Source organism: Marmota flaviventris, chromosome 1 (assembly GCF_047511675.1).
Source record: "Marmota flaviventris isolate mMarFla1 chromosome 1, mMarFla1.hap1, whole genome shotgun sequence".
NCBI lineage: Eukaryota > Metazoa > Chordata > Mammalia > Rodentia > Sciuridae > Marmota > Marmota flaviventris.
In genome coordinates, this window is record NC_092498.1 from 54838436 (window position 1) to 54844535 (window position 6100).

The following is a 6100-nucleotide window of genomic DNA, read 5'->3' on the forward strand; positions in this document are numbered from 1 at the left end:
TCCTGGGTTCCTTGTAATTAAATATCAACCCAATTACATGAGACTTTGTGGCTCTTTATTTACTAAATGCTTCATACACAACCAGAACAAAGCAGCTCCCCTTCAACCAAGTACTTCGCGTAAGGATCTGGCTCCTAAATATGATTTCTCACCTTACAGATGACCTCAGAAACAAGTCTGGCTCCCTGTGCTGCCAGCTAAATCACAGAGGGGTTGGTCTGTACCTGTTAACTTAGCTCAAGGAACTCTGAGCATGGAAAAATGGAGGGGGTCCAAAAGACCTCCCCTTATGTTTTCTGTACCCATACCCCTCCCTGTATGAGGATTTCCCAAGATCTGTGTGGGCATCTTCATGGATTCGTCCTTGTGACTCAAGGGGTTTGCTCAGATGACTTTTTCATCAGTCAAGTTCCTGGCCATAAACAGGATACTCAAAACTTTAACTAAAAGAGATCAATGAAGGAACTAAGCACAGAAGGCAGGGTTAGGAGAGCCAACAAGGAATGGCAACACAGCCAGGTCCTAGCACTAGTGGAAAGCTGTTGCCACCTCCGCTGGAAGGGGAGGGGAGGAAGCAAGAGCTGGAGCCCCAAAAGGAAACCCAAGCAGGAGTGCAGTGCCAGGGCCCTGAGGAAGAGGGAAGACTTTTTAGTCCTGGCCGTTTCCTCTTACCTGCCTGCTTCCTGTTGGTACCTCAGGTTGATTGAACCCAGCAGGGAGCCAGAGAGCAGAGGTGCCCAGTTGATATGATCTTTCAAGGTCAGCCTCCTGGAGCTCGGAGCAGGACATAAGATTGAGAACAATCTAAGGGGACAGCAGAATGGCCAGATAATTTATGTGTATTCCTGTTTTACCTTCGTTCCTCTTCATGATTGGTTGTTCTCATTGTGAGTGTTGGCACATGAAAGAAAGACCCTGAGTGTATTGAACCCCCATGACCACTGGTTTCCTGGGGACTCTTCTTTCTGCCACCAAAGGACTTTGTTCCATTCAACCAAGCATGTGGAGCAATGTATGGACACAGAGAATGGATGGATGCTGAATGGATGCTGCTGAGCTCCAGATGAGTCCATTTCTTCCCAGCCCTTGCCTAGGGGGAACAACAAGAACATGTAAAATGAGGAGTTCAAATTTACCCATTTACCCATCATAGAGAAGTGATAACTGAACTAGAAGTCCCTTCTGGCAGGACTAAAGTCAGTGCCAACACTGGGACCAGCCCCTTATAAACATGGCTGTGACCAGGCAAACTGAGGGTGGTGCCACTTGTTCTTTTTCTTTTCAAGTGACTCTTCTCTGAAGATCATCCTGATTTAGGGTAGCCTAATCCATTTCTATTCCAAGTGACCCAGGACCAGCAGCATCAACATCACCTGGGAGCTTATTAGAAAGGCAGAGTCTCAGGCCTGCCCCAGACCTCCTGACACAGAATCTGTATTTTAACAAGACACATAGGTCATTAGTATGCCTAGTAACATTGGTAACAAAGGTAAACAGGAATACACATAAATTATCTGGCCATTCTGCTGTCCCCTTAGATTGTTCTCAATCTTATGTCCTGCTCTGAGCTCCAGGAGGCTGACCTTGAGAAACACTGCCCTCACCAGTTGTATTAAGGTTTTATGTATTCAGTCATTACCTAATTCAAGAAATTCCTTTGTAGCTACCTGGTACTACTTGATTCTGAGGGTAGTGAGACCCTGCTTCTTATTCAGTTTACTCACCAACAATTGCTTGGAAAACAATTTGGAAAGGACCAGAAGATGACCTATAGCCAAGTGCTATGGCCCGAATGTCTGTGTCCCCCAAGAATTCATGTTGAAATCCTAATCTCCAAGATGATGCTATTAGGAAGTGGGACAAAGCTCTCACAGTGGGTTTAGTTTCCTTATGAAAGAGAACTCAGACCCCTTTACCCCTTCTGCCATGTGAGGTTACAATGAGAAGACGGCTATGAGGAAGGGTGGCCTCACCAGACAAGGAATCTGCATGTGCCTTACCTTGAGCTTTCCAGCCAGAAGAAAAATGATAAATTTCTGTTGTTTATAAGCTATCCAGTTTACAATATTTTGCTGTAGCACTTAGATAAGCTAAGAAATCAAGGATCGCTTGGATTTAGAAACCAAGATGGAGATCAGGTTCTGAGTAATAATGACAGGAATGTGGGCTTGCCTTTCCCCAGCCTTTAGGACACTTGCCCCTCTCTGTGCACTTTAGAATCTCTTCCCCTTCCTTTGGTTTGAATCTGGAGCCACCTGATCTTGTTGATCGGTGTTACCAAAACATGTGAAAGAGGTCTCCTTGTTAAATGTGAAACATTTGTTTGAGATAACTTAAAAACGGGTGGAGTGAGGAGGACTGACCTTAAGTCCATAGCAGTATGTCTTAGAAACTACAGGCAGGCATGCACCCTGGCATTGGTATAGCTAGAACCAAGAACCCCCAAACACCTTCATGAGCCTCCATCTTTTGGCTTCTTCCCTCTGTATAACTGCTTTCTACCAGTTGTCTACAGTCTGGGCCCGCCTTGCTGTCCCTGCCCAACCCACCACTGCCACCCCTGCCAAGGACCAGCTGCTGCTATTGGGGTGGGTGGTTATGAAATACAGTAACTCTGGTTCTGATTCTGGCAGGTGGTGTATCAGGATGGAGGAAAGGGGTGAGGGGAGTAGTGTCGATATCTAGGCAGTGTATCTGCAGGGCTATGGACACAGCTGTGAGGAAGGGCCTCACTCCCTAGAACGGACCCACACACATCAGCAGAGGAAGCAAACTAACTTTTTAAAAAATCCCCTATTAGATGCCAGGTGTCATGCTAGTCATATGTTATTTCTTCTCATCTTCACACATTTTTTAAAAAACACTATTGAGGGTGTTATTCCATTTTACAGGTGAGAAAGGGAGGCCTGAAAGAGTTATGTAACCTGCTCAAGGTTATAGAACCAGAAATGAAGAGGCTGGAATTCAGCCTTTGGATCTTTCTTTTCCTGCCACCTGGGACAAAGCCACAGCCAGTGCCTGCTGTGGGCCTGACCAGCCTAGAATCATCAAATGACTGCAGGAATGTCCCTGGTTCCAGGAAAACAAGATTTTTAAACATGGCCCACTGGATCCACTCAGGCAAATTTGGCTCAACCCAAATTAAATAGCCAAAGTTAGTGGCTGTCAATCAGTGCCCCTTGATGAGAGAGACAGGCCCAGTTGAAAGGCCAGGCAACCTGGTCTCCTGAGATAGGTCAGCGGGTGATGAGTCAGGGGGCTATAAACGGCCTGTGGCCCCAGCCAGCAAAGCCCCATGTACTCAACTGATGAAACCCCTAGTAAGCCCCTCTCGGTATCCCTGCCTGGCTTGGGGAGGAACACATTAGCTCTCCCTGGGGAAGGGGCCCCACTTGGCAGGTCCCAGGACAGCATTGTGCACGGTCTGTTCCAGCCCGCGTGGCCGGGCCTGAGGCCTGGGCTCATGGGCTATATTGAGGGCTGAGTCACCAGCCTATGCCTGGGTAGGCTGACTGTGACTGGCTGCTGGGGCTTGAGTCAGGCCCCGATTTATCCTGGAGAGCAACAGGCTCAGGTTTCTGGGGTTGGGGAGGTTGGCGGGAATCATCCGTTGGCACTGCACCCTGCTCTGCTGACCATTTACTTGCTCCTCTGGGACCCACACACTGATCTTTCCCAAGTGAGATAGTGAGATAATGAGTCAGAGAGGAGAGCGAGGCAAGCTATCCTTGGGAGTTTTCCCTGGCTTTGCTCTGAACCCTCCCACCTAATTCACTATTATTGTTGTTGTTGTTATTATTGGAACTGGTCAGTTGAACCCAGGGGTGCTTTACCACTGAGCTACATCCCCAGCCCTTTTTATTTTGAGACAGGGTTTTGCTAAATTGCTGGAACTTGCAATCCTGGTGCCTCAGCCTATGGAGTCGATGGGATTATAAGTATGTGCCACCATGCCTGAAAGAACCCTTCCAGCTCTTGACTGACTGGGTACCTCTGATAATGACACCCACCAGACAGGACTATGTATATTTCGGTTCCCTAGAAGAGCTGTGAGCCCCAAGCAACTCCACCTGACCCCTTTCTCCCCTTCCCAGCAGCTCAGAAAGGTATCCATCATTTCTCAGATCTGAACCTCAGTTTCTTCATCAAGGCTCCAGAGACAACAGTGGAACCCTGAGCTCCTGGCACTTTGGGTTGGCTGTCAGAAGTTGACTTCTCTGCCCCCCCCCACACTTTCCTTATGAGATCCAGCTATGTATCTTGAGCTGGGCATCTCTCTAAAGAGAGCTCAGCCTCTCAAGTGGACAGCACTAGTACCTGATGTGTGCTTTTGGCCATTGGATGAAGATAGTTTAGAGAGAATGAGAGCTCTGGAGACAAGGAGAGGGGGTTGCCAATAGGAGAGTGGAATTCCTGAGTACCTCGTCACAGGCGGCCAACAGAACATGAGCTGCAGGGCCCAAGCTATTTATACCTCGCCTGTCACTATCAGGGCCCCCAGACAACACCCCCTCCAGCTATGCAGAGCAGGTCCCTTTTCTGTTTCTAGTCCCTTCCACTCCTCCCCCTCTCTACCAAAGGACTAGGCAGTCTCATTACATGAGAAGAGAAATAAATGATTCACGGAACCCTGTCACCATAAGCACTGGCCCTCACAAAAACCTAAACTTCTTTGTTAGTCCATAATAGGTACTGCCCTCACTCTGCCCTTGGTGAAAGTTCCCCTAGATGTCTCCTATACCATACCCTTCCTTTTCACCAGGCTTGGGAAGAGTAAAGAAGTTAGAATGATTCACCTACAAAGTCCATAATCCTTCCCAATTCTTAAACCACCATGTGTCTTGAGTTGGGGACTATCTGGCTTGAAGAAATATCTCAAGCTTAGACATGGCCTCCTCCCCAATTAAATTTACTGGGTCTAGAAGGATGGGGAAGCAGAGGAAGCTTAAAGGCGGGCAGGAAGTTTGGAGTCAAGTTGCCAAATACATATTCTCCTTATATGTTCTGTGGCTTTCTCCTCATCCCCCACCAGTGCTTCTAGTGCCTCACTTTCCCCGCTGTCACTACTCCCCAAGCCTCCAGCTGCCTCTGGCTCACCCTGAGCCCAGTTCTGCCTAGGCATCTTGCCTGGCTCCCTGGGTTCTCCCTGCCCACTCTGCCCCGGGCCCTGCCCACCTGCCTCAGTCACATTTTCCCTTGGCTGCTCCACCAGGGCTCTCCCTGCTTCTGTCTGGCTAACCTGCCCTTTCCCTGAGAGGATCTGTCCTGTGGCCCAGATGGGCACATTGCCCAGGGGGCTCCCTGGCATCACAGGGGCAGTCTCTCCTTTCCCTCTCATCACCTCAGTTGAGTCAGACTGGGGGAGGGGGCCGGAGTGGGGACACACAGCCTGACTCACTGGGTACCTTTTTCCTGAGCTCAGCTTCATTCTCAGAAGATGAGACCAAATTGACTGGTGACAGGGACACTGAGTCAAGGGCAGAATCCTTGTTTTTTTCCCCTAGGACCCTGAGTTTGGGCTCCAAATGAGGCTATTCTACCTGTAAAGAGGAGCAATGAGGAAAGACCCACACCTTCTTCCTCCCCCTAATTGGCCTGGGCAACATCTCCTTCCTCTCAGGCCATCTCTGCGCAAGCACACAAATTTCCCTTCCCAGTCCACAGGTGGACAATGCCCTGGGCTAGGAGCCAAGATTCCCAGGTTCTTGTCAACAGCCTCGCTAAGTCCAGAAACTTCTGTCAGCACCTTATCAGTGTGTTTAGCTCTAAGCACTGGCCTCAGTTTCCCCATTTATCTCTATAATCCCTGCTGGATGTGGAGGGAGCATATTTCATCCATACTAACTTAGTTTTGTAATGCCGGTGCGTGTGGGGCACTGCCGCCCTCCCAGAGCCAAGGAACCCTGCGGAGGGGGCGGGAGCCCCAACCCAGTAGCGTCTGCCACGGGCGGGCCGCGTGGGGGAGGGGCGGCGGAGGCGGGGCCGTGGGCTGGCGCGGCCCCCACCCGCGGGCCGGGCGGCATTCCTGGGAGGCCGGCGCTCTGACGTGGACCGGGGGGCCGCGGGCGCGGCTGGGGGGGCCATCGGCCCGGGGGCTTCT